The sequence below is a fragment of the Cervus elaphus genome, chromosome 31 (genome assembly GCF_910594005.1).
Source record: "Cervus elaphus chromosome 31, mCerEla1.1, whole genome shotgun sequence".
Classification (NCBI taxonomy): Eukaryota; Metazoa; Chordata; class Mammalia; order Artiodactyla; family Cervidae; genus Cervus; species Cervus elaphus.
In genome coordinates this window covers 43,124,376-43,150,674 of record NC_057845.1, presented here as the reverse complement: position 1 = coordinate 43,150,674, position 26,299 = coordinate 43,124,376, and the positions used below count along the sequence as shown (strand labels likewise).

Sequence of the window (26,299 nt, the reverse complement as noted above, 5' to 3'; positions counted from 1 at the left end):
AGGAATACGTGAACAGTGAACTTCCAGGTGTTCAAGCTGGTTTTAGAAAAGGCAGAGGAATCAGAGATCAAATTGCCAACATCTGCTGGATCATCAAAAAAGCAAGAGAGTTTCAGAAAAACATCTATTTCTGCTTTATTGACTATGCCAAAGCCTTTGACTGTGTGGATCACAATAAATTGTGGAAAATTCTGAAGGAGATGGGAATACCAGACTACCTGACCTGCCTCCTGAGAAACCTGTATGCAGGTCAGGAAGCAACAGTTAGAACTGGACATGGAACAACAGACTGGTTCCAAATAGGAAAAGGAGTACGGCAAGGCTGTATATTGTCACCCTGCTTATTTAACTTCTATGCAGAGTACATCAGGATAAACGCTGGGCTGGAGGAAGCACAAGCTGGAATCAAGACTGCTGGGAGAAATATCAACAACCTCAGATATGCAGATGACACCACCCTTATGGCAGAAAGTGAAGAAGAACTAAAGAGCCTCTTGATGAAAGTGAAAGAGGAGCATGAAAAAGTTGGCTTAAAGCTCAACATTCAGAAAACTAAGATCATGGCATCTGGTCCCATCACTTCATGGCAAATAGATGGGGAAACAGTGGAAACAGTGTCAGACTATTTTTTTGGGCTCCAAAATCACTGCAGATGGTAAATTGCAGCCATGAAATTAAGACACTTACTCTTTGGAAGGAAAGTTATGACCAACCTAGAGAGCATATTAAAAAGCAGAGACATTACTTAGCCAACAAAAGTCCGTCTACTTAAGGCTATGGTTTTTCCAGTGGTCATGTATGGATGTGAGAGTTGGACTGTGAAGAAAGCTGAGCGCCAAAGAATTGATGCTTTTGAACTGTGTTGTTGGAGTAGACTCTTGAGAGTCCCTTGGACTGCAAAGAGATCCAACCAGTCCACCCTAAAAGAGATTAGTCCCGGTGTTCATTGGAAGGACTGATGTTGAAGCTGAAACTCCAATACTTTGGCCACCTGATGTGAAGAACTGACTCATCTGAAAAGACTCTGATGCTGGGAAAGAATGAGGGCAGGAGGAAAAGGGGACGACAGAGGATGAGATGGTTGGATGGCATCACTGACTCAATGGACATGAGTTTGGGTAAACTCCAGGAGTTGGTGATGGACAGGGAGGCCTGGCGTGCTGCGGTTCATGGGGTCACAAAGAGTCGGATATGACTGAGCAACTGAACTGAACTGAACTGATTCATATGTGATGGGATATGGCAAAACACAACCCATTAAATCTATGAAACCAACTGCAAAGCTAGTTGAATTATGATTCATTCTTTAAAGGGGGATGTTTTCAGATTTTCCAGTCATGAACATGGGTGACTGCAAGTTGCTTAAAAGAACATGTTGTCATCCTTGAACCTGGGAGAGTTAAGAATAAAATATACTAAACTTAACCCTCCAAGTCACATAAAATACACACCAGCATTCTCGGGGTTATGAACACCTGACTCGTGAACATTCCTTCTATATAAAAAGCCAACCTACATTCGGCTCAAAAGGATGATACCTGGAGAGCAAGAGTATTTCCAGAGCTACTTCATTTTCCTCAGGCTAGTTGGCCAGGGCCTGCCATGGACGTTGGCAGGGAAGTGTTCACTGAGAATCCTAAGTGGGAACCTGGAATGCATTTACTAATAAGCATTATGTTCTATGTAAAACACAGGCTCCCAGCTACTCCACAAAAAGCTAGCTGACCCAAAATATAGTTCAAATTTCTATCATTTGCAAGCATATTGTTCTCCACTACGTGCTACAATAATCATATTACATGTAAGTCTTGTGAGCTATGATATGACTGTGGTACAATATTACCATACTATCACAGTTTCCGAAATACAGGTTTTCAGCTTTATTATGGGTTTAGTAAATCTCCCTGTGCTAATCTGGGAACCAATTCTCTAGTTTGTAACTTAATAATATTGTTTCTGTGGGAAAGATCTTACAAATGAACCTTTCAAATAATCTTTTTGCAAAATGGGGCAATTCTTACATTTGGAAGATGAACATATTCACTTTACTTCTTGCTATAAGAATCCAAGTTGCCCTAAAATCGACATAAATTCTTCATTGTCCCAGGTTTCTTCCATGAGCAAAAAAACCATAAGCAACACAGACTTTAAAAGCAAAAAAAAGCAAGCAATGGTTGTCTGTGGAAAGAAGAGAGCAGCATGTGAGCACACAAGAGTAATGTGGATGCTAACTCTGCCCTCCAGCCCTCTTGGCCCAGACCTGGCACAGGCCAGCTCCTCCTTAGAGGCTGCACATCTTACGTGGCCGCAACAGAGGAGCAAAGTGGGTGGAACTTTACCTCAGCTCCTCATCGCCACCTTGACTCACACCTTCCCAGATGCCTAACTTCTTCATCTGCACATGAAGGCACTTCTAGTACAGCACCTTGTGTAATTCACTTAGCTTTTAACCAGTCTATCTCTTCTTCCATATTAATACCTCCCTAACCAACTCCCAGCTGTAAATTCCCTGAAGTGAGGAATCTGTCTTATTTTCCACCATATAGCACAAAACTTTGGCTACAAAAGCACACAGGAAAGGAGCCTATTACATCCTGGTTGCATGTCAAATGTCTTTCTTCCCTCAGATTTGTGTCATTTAAGTTAGGCAGGTACTTAATAAATGAAAGCTGAATGTCTACTCACCCAGCTTCAATAAAAAGAAAACTGTAAAGAATCTGATAGAAACATTTGTGGATTCAGAAAAGAGGTAATCAGATTTTTTACCTTCAAAATGCATTTGATGTTGGTGGTAAAATCTAACTATAAAATATCTACATATTCTATGATGGATGCTGGCAAACAAAAACTGTTCTCAATTAGCATGGAACCCTACTTCTATTTTATAGTGATAAGTATAAAGTAATTATCTATAGAGCATAAAGAGCTGTGGAGATTCTACAAAAGTGGACAATATTTTTGTGCTTCCCATTCAAAAATACCTAGACTCTAAAAATACTGTTTCTGAAGATGGAGATACTTGAAAGCAGAAGGATGTGTCCTGGGAGTCCCAGACTTCCTCACAGGAATGCCCTGAAGGGACAGAACAGAGCCTGCTACATCCGTCCCAACAAGGCATCGCCAGCCCTGGGCCGCAGTCACCACTGCCCACCTCACCCACTCGGTCTTCTCCGGGAACGGCCCGTAGAAGACGGACAAAGGCCACAGAACATGAAGACCTGACTTGGGATGAGGACTGCAAACCTGTTCACCCAACCGTTAAAGACTTCAAATCATTCCTTCTTGAAAACCATCTTCAGAATCTCATTCCCTCAATTCTTAAGCTGAGGACAAGGCACCTGCAATACAGTGATAAGGAAAACACATGCACACACAAGCAGCTAGTGTAACAAACACCTGCTCACACATGCAGGCACTCACACCTAACTAAAGATACACAAACAGAAATGATAGCCCCTATGATATTTAAAACAAACTTAGTCACCATATCGTATCAAAAAGAGCAATGATCTAGCAATAAAATATGGTAACATCTCAACAAAAAGTCTTTGGCAAATGATTTTTTATTTTTTTTCCGACTAGACAGTTCAGGCTTTATCAAAATCAGAAAACACTGTCAACAGAACCCTCAATAACACTTCTATCCATTCAAACTCTTCAATTTCATTACTTCTGTTTCTATTCCAATACTAGTTTTCATTTTTAAGGGTAAAGGAATGATAGTGAATTAAGAGCAAGGGAAAATCTGGGGAGATAGGAAATAGGGAAGCTTATTACATGAACTTTTTCTAAATCAGAAGTATAGCGGGGTGCACAAAGAACAAAAGCTTGCTTTTGCTTGGAGAGCACTGTTTGAATGCTATGACAGGGAACCCAAGCTGGCTTTTGCTTGGAGAACACTGAATGCTGCAAATTTTTTTATGGCACCGAGGGCACAGATGACAAAGCCCAGGGTCCTCCCAGCCCCACATAAAGTTGAGATTGCAAAGAGCTAAGCCATCGGTGTAAAGGTGACTAAGAAACAAAACCAACCTTTAGGAATGATAAGAAAAACTACTTTTCTTAAACTATGGCATTGGGAGGAAGTGAAGACATAAACTCCATTAGGTACTTATAATAATGTTACCCAACATGAGAATTTGCAGTCCAAATTCACTCTACCTGGGTGGTCCAAAAACTAAAAATAAAAAGCCTACAGATTCTGGGCTGACAATATCCCCTGGCACCTGGCAAAAATAAATGTAAATCCTCTTTAGAGGAAGCCATCTTCAACCCAAGGTTCAAAGAATTCCCACATACAAAAGTCTAAGGTGTTTAAATTCATATTTTTAAAAGTATCCAAAAACACACTAGAAAATAATGCATAATGATTGAAAGCCAGAGAAATCAGAATCAGAGCTGCTGATATTTAAAGACCTCAGATATTTAAATTATCAAATAGCATGTAAAATCTACTTAATATATTAAAAAGGGAGATTGAAATTTCTAGTTAAAGAGTAACAGACTACAAAAAAAATCAGATAAATTAGGGGAAAAAAAGAAAATTTTGGAAATGAAAATTATAACTGCAGATCAGCAAAGAGAATTGTCAAGTCAAGTGTAAGTCGCTCAGTCATGACCAACTCTGGGCGACCCCATGGACTGTAGCCTGCCAGGCTCCTCTGTCCATGGAATTCTCCGGGCAAGAATACTGGAATGGGTAGCCATTCCCTTCTCCAGGGGATCTTCCTGATCCAGGGATTGAATCCCGGTCTCCTGCACTGTGGATGGATTTTTTACCACATGAGCCACAATAGTGAACTGCAAGAAAAATCTGAGGAAATAATAAAATGCAGCCTGAAGAACTAAAGAGATGGAACAAGTGAAAGAATAGTTAAGGGATATGAAGAATAGAGTAAGATAGTCTAACGTGTCTAAGTTTTAAAAGGTAAGGAGACAAAAAGTTATTTAGAAGTCATATTTGACAAGTTAACGCTGACTGAGAATTTTCTAGAAGTCAGGAAAGATGCCGATTCATGCATATAGGAATCTTAATGAAGCCCAGAAAGTATAAAATTAAGAAATCTATACTTCAGTATATCATATGGGAGAATAACAAAAGACAAAGGAAAAAATCACAAAAGCAGAGACAAAAGGAGTAACAATTAGACTGATGACTGACTTTTCAACAGTAACATGGGAGTCAGTGGAATAATACTTTCAATGTCCTGCCAGAAATGGTGTCAACCTAGAAGTCTATTTGCTGTAAAAATCTTCCTAAGAACAAGGGTAAAATAAAGACATGTTCAAAAAAATAAAAAGACGGAGTCTGAAAAATGCACACTTCCACTAAAGAAACTTTAAAAGTATGTATTTAGGTTGAAGGAAAGTGATCCCAGATGAAGTATGGAATACAGGAAGGGATGATGAGCAAAGAAAGTGGTACATATGTTGGTACATCTAAACCAACATTGACTAAAAGAACAAAAATAGATGATGATGATATCTTACAGAATTTAAAAAAAGAACTGTTTAAAAGGTATTTCAGTAATAATATAAAAATTGGGAAGATATGCTTAAAAGTGCTCTGAAGTCCTTAAAGTTTCTGATGGGATTAAAATAGTGATTAGCTTTAGATTCTGATAATTTAACTTGTGAGGCAGAATGTATAGGTTAATTAATTCCTAATAGAATAGAAACAGTGTATAACTCCAAGTAGAGAGGGCGAAAATGAATAAAAATAAAATCCAAAAGAAGCCAAGAAATGAGACAAAACAACATCAAAAAAAGGTGGTAAAAAACAGAACCATCAAATAAGATGACAAAAGTAAATCCAAAAACATCAATAATCACTGTAAGAGACTAAATACATTAAAAGACAAAGATTGTCAGGCTGGATTAAAGCAATTCTAGCAATAATAATTCCCAACTATATGGAAAAAGAGACATTATCAGGCAGCTACTAATCAAAAGAAAGGTTATACAGCTATATGAATATAAAGGGACTTTATTTAGGTGGAAAGCATCTATAAAGAGTAAGTATATAATGTGAGGAAATTCCGTTTCCTAGGAACAGTTTGATGGTCACTAGCACTGGGGTCACACAGAGTCGGACACGACTGAAGTGACTTAGCAGCAGCAGCAGCAGCACTGGACAAAAAAAGTAACACAGACAGCCTTTGGGAAGTAGATTTTCATTCCTGACCGAAAAAGCTGAACTTTATTATTCTTCATTTTCTCTTGTAGCTGTGAGTGAGCACACATAAAAGCCAGAATGTGGACTCACACAGTGCGTGCGTGTTTTAGGGCCAGGGGAAAGAGGTTGTAAGCAATGAGGAGGGAAGAAAGAAGAGTTAGACATCTGTTCCATAAGGTTTCAGCAAACAGCAGCCATAGATAGAGGATGGATGATTGGATAGTCTGCTTTTAACCAAAAGTTGTTCAGCACATATCAGAGATGAAGCAAGATCTAAGCCATTTTCATGTTTTGAACCTACTAATATACTAAAAAGAGGAAATGAAGAAATGCCAATATAAGTTTATGAACTCATACTAATTTAAAATACTTGCATTTATGAAAGAACTTTTAATTTTTGTAATGAAAGGTCAGGTAATGAAATAGAATTGAGCTATTCACAGGATTTATTTTAAAATTAATTTATAGCACTGTCTTAAGTGGCATAGACTAATAATGAGACAAATAAGTAACCTTATGATAAACGTATCATTTTTGTCAATCTTATCAGAGTAGATCAGCACTTGGAGATAAATCTCAGAGTCCAAATTTAAGGTCACGCAAAGTCAACACCAGCAACTCTCCAGATTCCCAGTGTGAGTGAGTTAGAAGACGGACATTCTGGCATCACTAGGGCAGAAGCCATTCATGGTAACTGAAAATTGATTCTGTGTTTCAAAACTCAACTGGATCAGTTTTCATTAGAATTTATTATATTTAAAAAGAAATCAGCTCAATTTTGAGTTATGTTTTGCCAAGAGACAAGTGCTAGGAGGAAACTCTGTCCCTGCAGTTTTTACTCCTCATGTTCTCGGGCTGTCTGCACTATCATGACAGACTTTTCCCTACTTGCATGATTAAATACAATCCCATGGGGGAACTTCCCTATCGAATGATATTTGTGATCAAGGAAATTAAAGAAACTTGATTAAATGTAATAAAGAATAGCTTCTGGATCAAGACTTAATCAGTATCATGTTGAGTTAAAAGTACAAGGCCAAAATCTATCACTGCAAATAAGATCCCATAGCATCCTGCACACACATGTGCCTTCACAGATGTGAAATAAATGGCACATAAAATGATGCAAAAGCTAAGAGTCAATGAGTGGTAATAGTGTGCACATGATCAGCATCTCTTTCTCTTTCTCCTGCTGGATCCAAAGCACTTCTTTCCAGTCATTTCCTCATTCAGCAGGCTTGTGGAATGCTCACCCCGTGCAGGGTATTGTGCCAGTCCTCATATAGACTCTCAGAGAGTGGAAAGCAGGTTTGAGACATCAAGGTAGAGGACTGGGCAGAGTAATCACCACTTATGAGGCTCTCAGTAAATGACAGCAGTTCCTTGCCATTCCCTTCCCACTCCTTAAATCTTCTTTGAACTATGAAACTTAAGTCAGAGAGATTCTAAGAATATATTTGATAAGATTCTTAACCTATGTCATAATCTGAAAAGATAAAGAACTTACAGATTCAGAAGCTGGCAATAAATGAAAATAGTTTAAAACACAGTATGGTAGGATTTTTAAGTGGTCCTTTCAATGTGATTTGTATTACTGTTATTGTTTTAATGCTTCAATGCCAAAAATAATTGGAGAGGGAGAGAAGAAGACAGGAAGGAAGAGAGGGAAGAGGAAAGGGAGGAAGAAGAGAGAGGAAACTGCACAGAGCAGAAGCACTTCCGAGTTCTGCGGCAGAGAAGCGTGGTGCACACACAGGCCTCAACTGTGCCCTCTGCCTGTCCCTCAACAGGCTGCGGCACAGCTGAGTTTCAGTTATACAGACTACAAGATGAGGGAAGCTGACCAGATGATCTCCAAGATTCATTCTCACTCTACTAGCCCATGAAGCGAAAGTGAAAGTGTCAGTCGCTCAGCCCTGTCCAACTCTTTGCAACCATGATCTGTAGTCCACCAGGCTCCTCTGTCCACTGAATTCTCCAAGCAAGAATACTGAAGTGGGTAGCCATTCCCTTCTCCAGATCTTCCTGACCTAGGTATTGAACCTGGGTCTCCTGCATTACAGGTGAATTCTTTACCTTCTGAGCCATCAGGGAAGCCCCTGCTACCCTACAGGGCAATAATGAACTAGATGGCAGGTAAGAGAGATACAAAGGCTTAGTACTCCAGGCTTAGTACTGTTTGCCTCCAAGACCAAATTCTACTACAAAGACACTGAGTGTGATATCAGAGGTTGCTGAAGTCAGTCTGCAGTTCAAATCCTGGTACCATTCTTGACTAGCTTTGTGATCTTGTATAAGTTACTTCACCTCTCTGCTTATCCCTCAGTTATTTAACTCACAGAGTCATTATGTGGACAAAGTTGCAATTATATGTAAAGCATACACTTCATGGCATCCATTAAATAATAAATGTGTTATATATAATTGTTGTTATTAAACAAAGATATGAACAAAACCAACACAGGATAGAAGTGATTAACCCAGATTATCACAGGAGCAGTGCATGATGAAAATACTTAAGTGTGAGGTTGTTCATTAGGAGGCTGGTGATCAGGAAGCTCAATGACACAGCAGTTTGATGTACGTTGTCTTAGATAATTATCTTAAAATGCTTAGATAATTTAGGTATACACACAAAGTCTGTAAGTCGATGAAGAGGAAGATGATCCTAACACAGAAGTAAACTGCTCATTTTGAGCTCCAAACCATTAGAGACAAGGTGTGAGAGGGCTCATATCAAACAGGCACAGCTGACAGTTGAGGACAACCGTCTTCAAATACTTAAAAAAAACCGTCGCGTCAAAGCAATGCGCTTATTCAACACAGCTCCACGGGAAGGTCAGGAATGTCAGTGGAAGCTGGAAAAAGCCAGTTTTTAGATTGGAATGGAGTGGACTTGTTGAGGAAGTAACAAATTGCTGGGGCTCTTCAGCTCTAGTTACAACTGAACTGTGTATGCACCAATTACTGGGAAGAAGGTTGAAATTCTCACTTGAGAGCGATTCCAATTTAAGGGTGAACACAGAACTTTTTATCTGCCTCCCAAACCTGTATTGTATGATGCAGATTGGATGCCTAGTGGCATAAATTATAAAAGGATTTCTCATGTACAGAATAAACAATTGGCAAGCATGTAAGACAATGTTGTTATATGATAACGCAGTATTAACATTAAAAGTTCAGATATTTTTGACCAGGGTTGTCAATCCATTACCAATCTTGGTGGCTTGGGTTGATTACCAGTATTATACAGATCTTTAATTTAAAAGATATGCAACAAAATATTGCATTTTTAATCCATAAAGTAGATAACTTGCTCATTAATGTTCCATATTAGTTCTGTAGTTAGTATAAGCCATGGTAGATTACATTAGTATTACAATAACTAGGATTTCAGATACATTCTTTTTGACAGTTCTAATCACATTATTTAGTTAGTCACTTTTGATTTTTCATGTTTCCCGACAGAGGCATGCAGACCCATAAAACGCAGTGGCTGGATCACCAGTTCATTGTTTGACCTTGGGGCAAGTCCTTTAACCTCTCTGAGCTCCAGTTATCTCATCCACTTAAAGAGGGAGAACAAAGAGTGGTAATAAGCAGAGTAGATGTTTTCTGAGGTCTTTTACACTATAAAACGTGATTTTATGAAATAATCATCCTTCCTAGTAAAACTCAAAGCACATTTCTCATTTCTTAATTTGTCTGCCATTTTATCCTGCTGAAGATATCTTATCTTTAGCCATAATGTAGGGAAGTGAAGCATTTAGTCTGTACCACTACCACTGACTGCTCCATGAGAAAGTTTTATTCTATCCCTCCATGGTTTGGAAAAAGTTGCCTTACTGAGGGAAAGAATCTAACAACCAGAAGCCACCTTCACAACAAGCAATAATCAACTGTAAATAATGGACAAAGCAGAATCAGGGACAGGCGGGAAGATCATAAAAAGTCTCTTTCATAAAAATAACCTTAGAATGAGCCATTTTACTCTTATTTCCTCTTTATTTCCTAAATGCTTTATTTCCTTAGGCCTTCTAGACCCATTTCAATGAATTTATGTAATTAAAAGTTTAACCTCATGCCCTGTTATATTTGACTTTCCAGGGATAAAAGAAAACATAAATTCAACTCACCCATCTGTTTTATCCTTAGTTAGTCAACTATTCTAGTAACATCCTGAACTGCTCCAATGAGTTTCAACTAAAAAACCTGTTTAACTGTACTTTGACTTTGAATCCATAGGTCTTCCTCCAAAAATACTTAGCCTGAAATCAAGCTTCACAATGATACAGAAAAATCTGTCAGAGAAGTTGCTTTTAAAATGCCTTACTTAAAAAAAGACATGAAGCATAAACTAGTTTACAAGGTCCCTTTAAAAAAATGGACTGAACAAAGTATTGAGAACAATCTGTACTGGCAAGGGACAATGAAGATGACCTAATAGGTCTTTTCTGTCTAATTTCTGTGATTCGAGGATTTTTTTTTTTTTTACTCTTGCAGTAATACTTGTGAGTGCAACAATTTCTCAAAACTATTATTAGTTACCAAGGAAACACAAAATGTTACAGGAATAAATAAGCAAAAGGACTGGACCTAAATAGCAGGCTTTTCCTGCTTCCCATTTAATAATCTTACGGTGGCATCATATTATCAATACTTCATCCCCTCCAAGTTATCCTGCTCACTAACTGGCATGCTCCCTAGTATCCTATAGTCAACCCACAGCATCCCACGTAAACCAAGAACAGGAGGTCTCTGAAGCAGAGGCGTCACCATTAACTACACATTACCTTGTTTTACTTATTGAAGAAAAAACAATGGTGATGTCAGTGGCTGGCTTTGTGACCCACCATTTCTAGGGAAAATACATAAATAAATGCTTTTAAATGACCCAATGCCTACAGAAAAGACAGGAACATAATTAAAAATATAGATATAAAAAGGTAAAAGAGTAAGAAACAATATACAATTATATCCCACAGTATGAAAACAATCATGCTTTACAAATGCTTAGAAAAAGACTAAAAGGAAACACAGTACATGGAATTGTTAATAGCTGGCAGTAATCATGTGGTAGGACTAGTTGTAAAATGTCTTTTTGACTTTTTTGCATTTTCCAAATTATGACATGGGCACTGAACTATTTTTAAATTAATTTTTAAAGCCACAAAATAGCATTCATTTTAATGTGAATAAAGGATTTCCCATTTCCTAACATTAGCACTGATACTGTTGCTATCAGCCCAAGTTATTTCTCAAAGGCACTGGTCCCTTTTTAAAGTCAAAGTCAGCTAAAGTATGAATGGTCTTCCCAGGTGGCTCCGTGGTAGAGAACCTGCCTGCCAAGCAGATGTGGGTTCGATTCCTGGGTGGGAAAGATCCCCTGGAGAAGGAAATGCAACCCACTCCAAAATTCTTGCCTGGAGAATCCCCATGGACAGAGGAGCCTGGTGTGCTGCAGTCCACAGGGTTGCAGAGTCAGACAGGACTGAGTGACTAAGCATGCACGCATATGGAGGCCTGGGACAGGAGACCTGGGCTGCAGGTAAAAGTGAGACGACCTACATGTAAACTGAAGTTCACTGCAGCCCATTAACTGCTGGTGAAAGCTCTCCGTGTACACGTTAAATGATGGGCTGCCTGGGGATGTGGGATATTTCATGTGGGCATTTATGTGTACAGAGTAAGGCAGATATCACCAGAAAGCTGAAAGAAGGGTAAAAAGAAAGAGGTAGGTCAGAAAACTGATTGTCCCTGACATGGAGAGAAGCCGTTTTCACCCTCAGACTTCCCTTTTGGCTCCATGTTCCACAGCTGTCCACCGTGGGGCTCAGTCCCCTTAGCCTTCCTCTTAAATTGTGGAGCAGCAGATAAGCCATCAGTACCACATCCATGTCAGGCTTGTCCAATGCTCAGCAGCAAAGCCATGTGGCATGAAGTCTGCCCGTGAGATGTTAGAATGTTCTGTCAGGAGGAGTGTCTTAGCACCAAAGACTCACGCTCTGGCCAACCCAACAGCAGCCTGATGCAATGGAGAACCACAGCATTCTGCTTCGCCCCATGCCATCCTGGATCTGTCCCCGTTCCCTTCAGCTTCTCATAACAGGCCCATGCCCATAATAAAAATTGTTGCTTTTCTTTGCCTGTTACAGTGTTTCCACGTAAACTCTATGAGAGGCAAAGGGGCAAATGTGTCCCATTCAAAGTTAGCGTTACCATCCCAGAGCTTACAGCAGAGCCTCACAGAACAGTGTACATCTCCCCTTACCTGATTAAAGAGCCAACAGCGAAAACTGTGGGTGGCTCCAGAAAAGGTTCAGCTAATGATGAATCCTGCTTCTCTGGCACTGATTCGGATGACTAAAAGACTTTACCAATCACAAGAAGAAACAATGGCACAGAGACAGGGCAAGAAAGAAAGAGCAGTCACTTCACAAAGAGAAACTGGCTGCTGGGTTTGGTAACATGTTAATGGTATTTTAAAACAGTTAAGTAATGATGACATTGTGGACATCACTAATAACATTGGCTGCTGTGGTCACTGTAATAACCCCCTGGCAGTGGCTTAACCCACGGGAAACTGCTGATACTCAACTGTTTCTGACTATTCAACAAAAGTGACCTCACACAGTTCAATCAAATCAATATATCCTAGTTTCCAGCCTTGCTGCCTACAAACCCTACTTTCACATTAGACAGCAATTAGCTTAGGAAAATTCCTTTGTGCCATCTCCAAATGATAACTTAAACTATCGCTGATTTACATTATAAATCAGCTTACTCACTGTAGAAAGGACTTTTATTTGTAGGTATACTTATTTGTACAAAATTCTTGATTATAAAATGAAGAGTCATACGGGAATTGGGCGGTAAAGTTCTCAGTAAAAACGGAAGTAACAACTTTCTTAGCCAAGACTGTGGCACAATGGTCACATCTCTATTCTTTTCATAATAAATATACGTTAGAAGCTAAAAGAACAAAAATTACATCACAAAGAAAATGCTGAAAGGAAGAAAGGAGATAAAACTCTACTCATTGACATCTGGCAGTGGAACACAACGCCAATGGCTGGCTGAAGTGTGCACTATAAGACGCAGGGGGCCCTGGTGTCAGTTCGATAAAGATGCTCCTTCTTCAAAATGTTCGACTTTCAACTGCTGGAGAACTGTTACAATATTCTAACTTTATTAGAACATGTTGCCAGCATCCTCAAGAAAACTATCTTAGTAAATACACAAATCCACAATGTCTCCGATGTAAACACTCCCGGGGGTTAATCAGCACACAATCAGGGAGGCTTTGGTGTGTAGACCCTGAAGAGTTTTAGCTTTCCCAGTTCAACTTTCAGTCTGGAAAATAAAGACACAAACTTCTCAGTTAAATCTGATTATTTCTTTACTAACAACACCTCTGAGAGATTCCGAGTAAATCCCTAAGGGAGGGTAAGACTAAGCCTGTGTACATATAAACACTGCTTCAAATTTTTCTTTTCATTACTTTACCAGCAGTGTGACTGGTCAAGCAATTTTACCCCTTCCAATGTGTTTTGTCATCTGAAAAGTATGGATAAACCACCTCAGAATGTTATGCAGACTGAAGGATGGCGGGCGTGCAGAGCACTAAGACGGGCTGGTGTGTGCTACAAGCTCAACCCACGAGAGTCACTCACTGGTTCCTGAAGAGAGTGGTCACAGACCATGACCTCAGCTGCAAGGCTGAGTCATAGCTGTGTCAGGGACCAGTGCTCCAGGGAGCAACAGCATAGGCAAGGAACGGGAGTAGGAGCACTCATCTTCTTTCCTCTTGCTCCAAGAATCCTACACAAGTCTTGCAGCCATTTAACTTCTCTAGTCTTCAGTTACTGCAACCAAAGAAAAGGAGAAAATAATCCTGACAAGTTTTACAGGGAAACTGGGAAGTCAAAAGCATAGACATAAATGCAAAGCAGAAATACAAAAACATAAGAAAGAAATAAAAGGCAGTGTCAAATGTGAGGAAGTCTCTGTATCTATCAGAGGGGAAAGGAAGCAGAACAAGTCATAAAAATGCTAGCTTTGAGTAAAGGTACTTTACCTTACCAGTTTGGAACTGAGATTCAGAAATTTGTGCCTCATGCAACTTTCCTAACAGTCATTTTGTCTCATTTGTAACAGTATAAAAATCTCAAAGTATGTTTAATAAGTACAAGGTAAGCACAGGACACCAAAAAAAAAAAAAAAAAAGATTTAAATACACTTCATGGGCTTCCCTAGTGGCTCAGGTGGTAAAGAATGCAGGAGACGCAGGTTCAATTCCAGGGTCCAGTAGACCCCTGGAGAAGGGAATGGCTACCCACTCCAATATTCTTGCTGGGAGAATCCCATGGACAGAACAGCCTAACAGGCTATGTCCATGGGGTCACAAAGAGTCAGACAGGACTGAGTCACACACACACACACACACACACACATGTCCATGGGGTCACAAAGAGTCAGACAGGACTGAGTCACACACACACACACACACACACACACACACACACACACACACACACACACGGTCACAAAGAGTCAGACAGGACTGAGACACACACACACACACACACACACCAGAAGGCAAAGTAACCATTAAAACCAACAAACTAACATCTGTTAATACAAAACTGCAAATCAAATATTAAAATTTAAGTTCAGCTGAAGTGAATGGTCATTCACAGCTCTTAAATGAGTATATACAGAAAAGCAGGGTTTAGTTTAATATGCCTCTCAGTAGACAGGTAGAGTGACCTAGAACTGTCAACGTGAGCCCACTATTAAAGATGATACACACTTCTTTTGGGGCCCTGCATCTTTTCTCCACACCATTTTCACTAACTATAAATCCTCTGCAAGCAGCCTTTCTCCACTCCATGCTAAAGAAAAGAAACAGGCAGACTATTTTTATTATTTCTGTTTGACAAAACATATGGAAACAATAATTCCATAGACATTGTACATCATAATAGGAAGCAATCCTATTTTAATGTAATTTTAAAAATTAAACAGACTCAAGTTATTTAAACTACTCAGTTTATTTGAAACTCACAAATAAATGAGGCAGCCACGTCTCTAATTTACTTAGCAGATTCATATAGTTGGCTAGGACTTTTTGAGATTACTTCTTTTATCGATGTGCAAAGCAATTAGGAGGTTAATCCTCATTTACTAGAAAAAGTTTTTAAACAAGTAAATTTGTCCCAGAGTAAAGGGTAGCAAGCTTAACTCAGTCATACTTGGTCAGTTTCTTTTTTCCTCTCAGGTATTTTGCATTTTGTTTTAATTTGTAGAAAAGAACAGATGAATTAAAACTAGTTTTGAAGTTCTATTTTTATACTATCTTGAAAGTACAGCACAAAACATTAAATTTCTTTAATAAATACTGTCCCTGCCAAATAAACTGATTAGTTTTAACTACTTTCATTAAAATACAGGCATGCAGAAATGAGGAATGAGGTTCTCCTCTCAGGAAAAACACTGAAAAAAATAAGATTTCATCTGGCCTTCCCATCATCACTTGAAGAATTGTTTGGTAGTTACATCATCAGGAAATAAAATACTATCCTCTGAGGACCCTAACTCTTTACAAAGAGGAAAGAGAAGGTTTGAAGTCTAAATCACTCCCGGAGATGTCTTGCCCCACCACCAAAAAAAGAGACTTCTCGCTTCCCTCTCCCGCCTCCCCACCCTGCCTCCGCCCCCAGCGAGCAAAAAACAAACTTAAGAAAAACGTATTTACAAAGCACACATAAGAATAACATGATGTATATTTAAGAATCCCAAGCAACAACAGCAGCTTTAGCGCCCCAGAGGAATAAAAGTTACAAGCTGATCGACCACGACCCCCAAAGACTAGATTAGCCCGGCAGGAGGGCGCCAGCGTCCCCGGCCCGCCGCCCATTCCCCTCCGCGGGGAGCCGGGACCGAGGGGCCGTTCACACGGTCCGAGCGTCGGCGGGGCCGGGGCGCGCTGCAGCGCCGCCGCTGCGGGTCTGGCTGTCACCGGCGCCCCCGCCGCCCGCGCCGCACACGCGGAGCGCCTTATAAGGCAGCGCAGTGACGTAACGCCCATAGGCCGGGCGCGCTCGGCGCCCCGCTCGCATTGTTCGGGCGACTCCCGGAGCGCGCACAGCCCGCTCGCGACGCCGCGCGACTGCGGCCCCCGCCCGGTCCCCGCCCGGCCCCGGCGCAGGCGACTCAGGTAAGCCCGGGAGAGCCGCTCCGCTCCAGCAAGGGGAGCGGAGAGCCAGGCAGTCTGTAGGTGGCTTTTAAAGTTATCAGCATCACGAACTGCAAACAGGTTTCGAAAAGCGCGTCCAATGAACTCTAGAATCAAAACCTTTCCCAATTTACACAAAACTTAAAAAGTTTTCTCTGACGGAGAATACAGATCTGGGATCTATTTTTAAATGTGGAGAGGTGAGGGATGACTATGTATTACAGACGCCTTCCAAATAAGTTATGCACTGTGTTCTGCCTCTATTGAGAAATCTTTGGTGGGGGGGGGGGGGGGTGCGGGATTTGCTGTAATACAACAACTCTCCTGGTCTTATCTCTCTTAGGACGCAAAGTCCTTTAGGACTTACAAGAGCACAAAGCGAAAACCTACCTACCACAGGGCAGTGGATATGATTCCCACCCAGTGTCCTCTCTCTCTTTTATAAATCTTCATCTGAAAGACTAGAAAACTCTTGTTAGGAATATATCTTGTAATTAGGATGGATCTAACTTTAAAAGTAAAGCACTTTTTAAGATTCAGAAAACTCCTACAAATGCTAATCTGTCTTAAAAACAAGTTTTAATTAGTACAAAAAAGTAACTATCACAGTTTTGTGTTCTAACTTTTTACTTCAACTCCAGTCAATGGGTAAATGACAAACTGCACTGCAATGAAACATAAAGCTAGTTTCTGTACAGTAATATGTTGCACAGTAGTTTATGATGTAGAAATACATAATAAATTTAAAAAGTAAAGCCCATAGAAGAATTTTGTTAATCAGTGGCATTTTGAGCCATTATTTATTACCTCTAGACCTCGAGTAGACTACTGCTATAAATGAATCCTTACACTATGATAACTGAACAAGTGGCAGATGCTGAAAATCGACTTATTTTACTTTATTTTTCAGAATAAAAATCAGAGGAATTAAAACTAAAATATGCTATGTCAAAAACACTGGAATATGAGATGAAAAAATGATTTATCACTTAAATTTTATTTGGTCTGAACATATGTTATAAAACAAAACTTAAGAAAAAGTGTGTGAAAGAATTATTTTCCTTGTAAAATAGTCTTTGTTTTATTTATCATTTGAAACATAGATTTTTTTTTTTAACCTGGTCAAAATGTGGAATATATCTGTATTTCTAGTAATTCTGTGGTTGAGTTTTTTTAAAGTATATGACATTGGTGCCTGCCATTTTTGCTTCAGAGGATTTTTGTTTTGTTAGCTAATTTTGTTTGGAGCAATGCAGGCCTTTGGTTTTAGTATTCTAAAAGAAAAATTATATGTTCCTTGGCCTGAAGATAGGCTTTATAAACTGCAGGTTAGTATTGAGAAGCAGGATTTCCTCAAAACTATTATTTCAAATCTAGGGAAGCCTACCATAATGAGAAGAGAGTGGGGACAACACCCAGGTTACTGGAGAGAAGTACAGAATATGCAACAGCAAAGTTGTTTACTTGATATATGCTGTAATTGGAAACTGAAAAAGATTCCTGTCTTGGGAAAAAGGTATTCCACTCTTTTGAATCTAATAGAGGAGGAGGGAAACAGAAACCATCAATTATTGTTTTAGCTTTACCCAAAGTACCATCTGTATCATAAACTATAGCTCAACTGTTGAAAATCATAACCTCTATCAAAGTTCTAACAGCTGTGTTTCCAGAGTCTGCATTTTACTTTTTTTAAAACAGGCAAGCATCAATTTGTAAAAAAAATTTTAAATGACACACTTCAATATTCCACACTATTTTCCATCTATTAACTTTAAAGCACAGTTCAAAGAACAATCACCCGTTAAAATCCCTTTTAAAATTGAAAGTTAAAAGAGATTTTTCATGGATACATTATCTCACAGTGTACTCTCTTAGTGAGCATTTCTTAGTCCTTGAGACAAGTTGTATGATGGAAAAAATGTTTTGGATTGAATCAGTGTGAATTTTTACATCTTCAATAAAACATTAATTTTATAATTAATAAACTCATTTACCTTTCTATGGTGATTAACCTTACCTGTTAAGTCCTGGTATTTTTGTGATATTTTCCTAATGCTGTAATGAAGTCTGTAGTAACAGTCAATATGAAAATACAAGTCAAGCTTAGAACTTCTCAAGTCCACTTGGAATTCCCATTAATCTGCTTTCTCAAAATGCTGTGAATTTTGTTTTAGGATTCTTTGCTACCTCTCCCCCTCCAAAAATTGCCTTTAGTAATAAATGGATTTTGAGGTAAAAAATGAAAATGGGAGAGAGGAAGAATAAAATTCCATTAATTCTTCTTAGATCATGTTCTATCTATATCTATTGCTTCAGGGCAAAGTGAATGCTTTTACAAGGTGAATGGAGAAAAGAAAATACAGCCTCCTATTAAAAGGAAGAAGGAAGGGGGGGCAGGAAGAGAACTGTTTATAAAAGACTGGATATTATGAAGTAATATCAGGGTATGTAAAGCAATATTGGTCTCAACCTGCTTCAGGAATTGAAATCTGTTATCCACATAGACAATCATTATCTTGGAAAAATCGAACACACCTTATCTTCTTGGGCTTATCATTAATTTTAAATGATTTTTAGAGTTTAATTTACATTTGACTGTGAATTTAGCTTCAATAAAAACTGATTTAGTTTTTGTAAACTGTGTTTAAATGAGGATTTGAAGATGAAGAGACACTGCATATGCAGCATAAGACTTTCAGAGAAACATTTTCATGGCTGCCTCTGCCATCACTACAGTCTATACGGGCCACCAACTCAATCACTTATGTTTCTTTCATGTGTGCTGCAAAGACTTAGAAAATCCACTGGCCAGTTAGTTTCTGCTTGGAGGGTTAGGTGCACTAATTCCTTAGCAGATCATCACCACCAATGTCCTAAGTCTTCCTGCATTCCTTTTTTTAAAAACAGAGTTGAGATTCTCTCCCCTGGCCTTCTAACATTACCTCTGACTGGGAAAGCTGCAAGACAAGTAAAAGTGGGAAGGCTCTCCAAGGAAAGTCACTTGGTTCTTTTTCAGATATGGGAGGATTCCCTTTTCATCCTTGTTCCAGGAGATTCTAATTTAGCAGGTTAGATAGGACAGCAGCAGTTTTCATTCTGAGCCCAAGAATAGAGAATAACACATTAGCAGCGTTTTTTCTCCAGTCTAACCATCCTCACATTCCTCTGCCCTACTGGTTTCAAAATAAGGTTAACTCTTAAAGGTACAATTATTATTTTTTTAAAGAGTAGCTTAGGAAATGATATGTCTCTGTGTGGGGGAAAGGGTAAGACGGTATGCAGAGGAGTAGGTAGCTAAGTGTATCTACCACCGGGACAGGGAGAAGTGTAAATTCCTTGTTTCTGTTTATGACAGCTACTGATTCCAGCCTAAAGGACAGTTACTGTCAGTAAAAGAGAGTGTGTATTATGTCAGAATAGCACTCAATCCCACAGATGTGGTTTGAGACGTGCCTTGATAAATTCTTATGGACTGTGGGATGCCCCAGGCCCCAGAGAGTGAGTGCATACACACACACACACACGCACGCACGCACATATACACCCACACACACATGCATGCACGTGCACATATACACCCACCCACACACACCCTAGCAGGGAATGTCCACAGAACTTGATACCTGGAAGAGGCCTTGGAGGCCATCCGACCCAAATGCCTCACCTTGCAGAAGAAATTCATGTCCACTGTGTGACTTGCCTCAGAGACACAGAGCTGCTCAGAGGCAGAGCCAGGGCCGCCTGCATTTTTAGACTGCAGCCTTTGGTTTCCCCTTAAATGAAGGGCAGGAAAAGATGAGAACAGAAGCCCCAGAAGAAGCCTTGGTACTGTAGGTGTTAATTTGGATATAAAATCCGTTTTAAAAAAGAAAGTAGAAAGGTTCAAAGTTCTTGTTGATAAGTACAAGTAGTAAGAAGACAAAGAGGAAGGAGGTGAAAATCAATACAGTTTAACCAGGCTACAACAATGGAAGGGAGGTGATAAAGGGAGAACAAAGAAAACAAATAATAAATGTACTTACAGGTCCTTTGAGTGGCAAAGCTCGCTGTCTGCCCAAAAGCTGAGAGGTGCCCTGCAAAGAGTGTGTATGCTTTACAGTTAAAGTCATTTAGGCCTGAACCACTAACATGATAGTGACCTCTTCTCAGCACCTTCCAGCTAAGCATTCTGCATTCCCTATACCTCCCCTGCTAGCAGGTTCCCTTTAAAAACCCAAAGTGACTCAATGCCTTTGAAACAACCCTCCCAAAACTTTCAGAGGAAGTTACTGTGGGCTTTAAGCTCCAGTGATATTTGCTTTTCTTTCCTTCATAGCAGGCATTTCTCATGACATTAAACTGCACATTAACTGCTAATTTGTTTATCATCTATCTCCTGGACTATAAATCCCTCGAGGGTGAGTTTTGCTACCACTTTGTGCCTAGCACCTGGAGAAAAGACAGACCTAGTTAAGTTAGTAGGTATGTCACAAGGCCAAGAAGGGTGTTGAATGAACATATGAACAAATTACAACCTAGAAACTTCTTATTTGGTAAGAAAAGAGGATTTCTGGGAACAGTGGACTAGGAAGGGTCCCTTCAGACTCTGTGCAGAAGCCCTAAACAGATCTCTGCCACTGTTTCATCAAACCACATAGAACTGACTTACAAACAAAAACCAGAAAACAAATTAGGCTCAGATTAAGTCAAGGCGGTGAAGTCAAAGCAGTCTGCTTTTACCGTACATTATATCTGTGTAGGCAGACTTCAAGTCAGATGCTTCTCTGTCGACCCGACCCACCTCTACCTACTTCACTTAAACATCCTCCCCAGAATAATGAGAATGAAGATGTTGAAACAGTACCAGGTGAATTGCCTCTGGGCAAGGAGTGGACGGGAAGCAAAACATGAAAGAGCAGAGTGCAGTGCTTTTGTCTTTAATGAAGGGTATTCCTCTGTTTCCCCCTCATCTCTGTGCCTCAGCTGAATGCCCGCCCCTACTGCATTCATGGGGACCAAACAGTTTGTCCTTACTGTGATTAGAAATTAGCAGATTCCCATTTCCCAAATATATACTTTGATTCCAGAGTTTCTGTGGATTATCCAGTGCATCTGCCAGGTTTTACAGAAAAGGAATGATTTTTCTGTAGTTTCAAAGTTAGGTAATGCCAGTGTCCACCAGTGAAGCCAGCCTAGGGCTTGTGACTCCTCATCAGTGCCAAACTTTTACTGAGTGTCTACTAGGCACTGGGCTCAGTGCAAGGCTGGGCAAGCCCAGCAACTAAGTTCTCCTCACGCCACACCATGTCGCTAGCACAGCCACACCTACCATCGGTGACAAGGGCTAAGATCGTCAGTAGCTCTTGCACAATGGTTTCAATCATTGGTCACTGTCCTGTTTAGGCTCTTTTTTTATTGAATTGATAAAGCAATACAAGATAATGTAGGTCAGCTGTACATAAAAATTAAGTAAAGATAAACCATGTGGGACTATTTTTTAGAAGAATACAACACAAATGTAGTCAATCTCCAAGCTTATTTACTAGTGACACTAAACTGATAGACAAATAGTGTTATCTCAACACTAAGACTACAGAGTAGGAATGATGGTTCGTAAATCAAGTTCTACTCTTCTTGGCTCTGCCATCCATGCTCTGCATAAACCTCCTGTAGCCTTGGCTTCCATTAACTTATAAAAGGACATGATGTCATCCACTATAAGCATCTCTCAATACTAGGTAAAGGACAGAATAGTGTGCAGTCAGCCCCGAGGGAATTCTGGTCCAGTAGAGCCAAAGACTATAAAAATACAACCCACTGATCGTTCATTACAGAGACAAATCAGCTAAAGAAAATGGGAAGAATGTGAGGGGAAAAGCCCAATCTAAAGCCAGAAGCAAGATTCACATAACTATAGCCCTGAGCCTGTGAGAGCTCCGAATCATCCTATCAAGAGCAGCCTCAAGGATGAGGTCAGACCTTCGAGATGAGTGATTCTGACAAGAGTGAACCTTCTAGATTTGTCATATCTCATGGCCCGCCAGTCTCAGAACAAAAGTTTAAAGGTGAACCAAGTTTTTTTCTCTCTTTTTAAAATTCTTTTTTAAGTGAATCAAAACAAAAACAAAGCTCTGAGCAGAATCATAAGAGGAATGTAAAATATTTATCACATTTGGGCTGACAAGACATAAGTGACCGCTGCTGTTACATTTGAAGAAAAGGAAGGAGCTGCTTGGGGACAGCATAAGAAAGTTCCTTCTTGCTGAAGACAAAGGGCCTGCAGTGAGACACTGTGTAAGTCCCTCAGCCTCAACAGGGACTGGTCACTTAATTGGGAATGGCAGACGATGTCAATCATTCTGTGGAGTTTTGTGAAAAGTAATCCTTTGCCGCTAATGAGATTAATTATTCTTTAAGAATAATATCAATTCATTTATCATCAAAGTAGTTAAACACTCATTTTGTTAAAAGAAATACATTATGTTTGAGGTTCCATATTATCCTTCAGGCTTTCATACAACTGCCTACCTGGGGCAGACCAAGATCTTTTAGATAAAGATGAGAACAACTTTGTTAAGTGATTATGGTTCTACTCATGTCCCCTAAAATTATGCTACACAGTAATCTTCTAACAGTCCCATAAAATTCACTGGCCTGAGCAAAGATGCAAAGAAACACAAAGTTAACATTCTCTGGCTAGTTTTCCCACATCTGAACTTGATTTAAATTTGTGTTGAAGTGACTTCATGTCACTGAATGATTCTCCGTCCTCAAAAGTGACAGGAAAAAGAGGAACAAAATTCTACTTCTCTTTCTTTTGCTCTAATAATAATTAGAGTAAACTCTGAGAACTTTAGGTGGCATTCAGTCTAAGACGGAGTCATGCTCCCCTTAGAAATGGGTCTTCTTACCTCTCAAATCGTTTGGTCATCCAGTATGTACCAAGTTCAGACCCATGTGGAGAACACAGAGGTATCAAATCTTTAAGGAGTTATAGTTGTTCAAGAGCAAAACTAATACAACATAACAAACTAGAAAGTAGTATAAAATGATACACAGTATTTGTGCCACAAAACCGTTAAGAGCTGTGGGAACTCAGCCAGGGTCAGACAAGTTAGGGAACATTCATGGAAAAGATATAAAATGAAATGTAAATGTAGCATTCTAAAAAATGACAGATTTATTCCTTGGAAGTCTACCCTGAAAAGGGAATCTGAGGTAAAAAGAGAAAGAAGGCTTGACCCAGCATCAGAATACCCGAAGTCAGATTTTTAATTCCATCGTTTGGCCTTTAGAACAACCTGGACCCCCACAGTGGTTTCAATCCTTAAAATGAAGATTAAAAGTGATGATAAAGCAGTTGGCCCAATGCCAGACCCATAGGAGACACTCAGTAAATGGTACCTATTACTATTCTAGATATTATGCCAGTCTGCTCATAAGAATGATGCTCAATCGGCATCTGATGCTATTGGGGTCCACCAGGCTGAGGTGCAAGGGGTTGCCTTAGGGCCAAACAGGAGGTACTTTGCAGGATGCAGTCCCAAAGAACTCATGGTTTTGTAATCCAGCCATGGGGGAAGTAAAGCATTAAGCTTATTGGAGAAAATCCATGTCTCTAGTGCTTAACTTTAGCCACTCTGAAAAATGAGGTTATCCTTTATCCTAATTTCTCTGCTGGTAAGGAATCCCTAGTATGAGAAACCCACTTAAACTTTCCTAAAGAAGTTGCAGTCACCTGAAATAAAAACCAAGTCACTGAATAAAGGATCAAGGAGAGAGAGCAAAAGGCTTAAAAGCTAATTTGGAATCTCCCTGTTTTACCTTGAAAGTCCTACCAGGCTGGAGAGGCACACATATAACACAAATAGGTGAGACAGATGTTCCAGCATGAGCTTAAGTAGCATATATTATGTCCTAGCCACAGACAATAAAGATTCCCTTTCAAAAACTACTAAATACTTCTTAGGTGTTCAATTTGCAGTTTAATTATACTTTCAATTTAGCGTAACATTTTAGGTGTCAGACACTAAAATGATTTATTTCTGTACTTTTACAGCACACTTATAACCTAACTACAATAAATGCCTGACATATAAAGAACCCAAAATAAATGTGAATCCCATGAAATTCCAATAAAGGTTCCCCTATTATGAACCACAGATCAGATGAGTCACAAAATCTCTTCTGATAGAATGGAATATACATTTTTGACATGTGAATTTGTGTACAGTGCTATATAGGAAAGAAAGGAGGGAAAGGACTTTAAAGGTTGATGAAGTGAAAGTCAAAGTCACTCAGTCAAGTTGGACTCTTTGCAACTCCATGGAATTATCCAGGCCAGAGTACTGGAATGGGTAAACTTTCCCTTCTCCAGATCTTCCCAACCCAGGGATTGAACCCAGGTCTCCTGCATTGCAGGCGGATTCTTTACCAACTGAACCACAAGGGAAGCCCAAAAATACTGGATGGGTGGCCTATCCCTTCTCCAGGGGATTTTTCCAACCCAGGAATGGAACCGCATTGCAGGTGAATTCTTTACCAACTGAGCGATGAGGAAAGCCCTTTAAGGTTGGTAGTGGTTTTTATCATGTGCAACTGGGATTTGAGGATCGTTAAAGGCTTTGTAAACCATCAAGATGAAGGTGTATTACTTTCCCCATGTTGCAGCTGAGGTAGCACGCAGATGAGCCAAGGTCACACAGTTAAGTGGATGGCAGATTTTGGTCAAATATTCCTGTCCATTGAATACATGGCTCCTCCGAAAGTGCCTTGTCTGTTGTTTGAGAATTGGGGTTTTGCTTTTTTTCTTTGTTTTTAGCTGTGAACTTTAAGAGAGTGAACTTTAAAAGTGAGGGAGAGTGAAGTGAGTGCTTTTTTTCAATGACTTGAAAAAACAATGACACTGTTTTCAACTACTGCAAGCGTGAAATAGTTTGCCCTTTCTCAAAATTCAAATCTTAAAATGAAATAAAATTCGAAAGTAAGATATGGTCAGGGCAAAACAGATTGGTCTTCATATAGCACACGCAGAGGTGTACTATATAGCCTTTTCTTCAATTCTGCTACAAACAGAATTTCTCATGCAGATAAATATAACTAAATGGGGACACTGTTGCCCAAGGACAAAACCCACTGCCAACAGGCCCGGGGCCCAGGGAAGTAAAGTATTAAGTCACTGCTCTCACCTCTAGCAGTCCTGTTGCAAACCACTGTAACATCTTGATGGAATTGCCCCGTACTGCACAAGCTAAATATTCTCTAGAATACATTCATCTTAAAAGAACCCAACTTCTAAGAGAGAAAATAGGATCAAACTCTGTGTTCATGCTTTCTGTCTTCTCAATGCTCAAAAGTGGCAGAAAAGGGAAATACAACCCAATGCTCTGAATTGTTATGGAAAATTAAACAAGGTTAGATGACCAAAATAATTTTAATTTTTAAAATGTATGCAAGAGGACATGCACAGTCCACAAGAAAAATGGTCTTTTATATTCCAACAGAAACTTTCCCACCTGTCTGTAATTAAAATTTACATGTGGCCCAGATTCATCCAAACATCATGTAGGAGACAGAAACCAATCACCTTCAGGAACTATTAATAGGAAAAGTGAGTAAGGGTAGATGGAGGATGTTCACTGTGTTTCACGAGTCAGTTGTTCAGCATGCAGTCAGGCCAAGCATCAAGCCTCATCTTCCAAATGCTTTGACCTCCAAATACTATTTAATGGTATTAAATGTTCCTACTTCCTTTGCCTTCCTTACTTACTTATTTACTGGAGCTAAAATGGAAAAGGGGAAAGACGGAAGTTCTCTCGGGATCACCATGTCTCACATCTTACATTCTCGGGGTTCCTGTCTAGCCTGTTTCTCACGGCAAGCTTTGTGACTTCAGTAGTCACAATAAA

General features: G+C 39.6%; 2 protein-coding genes across 5 annotated transcripts in view; one reads left to right on the top strand and one right to left on the bottom strand.

Moving 5' to 3' along the window:
* The window catches only part of CMSS1 (cms1 ribosomal small subunit homolog), a 372,794-nt gene that overhangs the window by 299,877 nt on the left and 46,618 nt on the right, over positions 1-26,299 (bottom strand). The gene's annotated exons all lie outside the window — the stretch shown is intronic.
* Positions 1-26,299, top strand: part of FILIP1L (filamin A interacting protein 1 like) — a 293,518-nt gene that overhangs the window by 232,232 nt on the left and 34,987 nt on the right. Inside the window, exon 1 of one of the 3 annotated variants that reach the window (XM_043892564.1) lies at positions 16,262-16,394. The exons of the other annotated variants lie outside the window; for them this stretch is intronic. The gene's annotated coding sequence lies outside the window, so the exon portion shown is untranslated. Of the gene's footprint in view, positions 1-16,261; positions 16,395-26,299 lie in introns of those variants that run through there. 3 annotated transcript variants of the gene reach the window in all.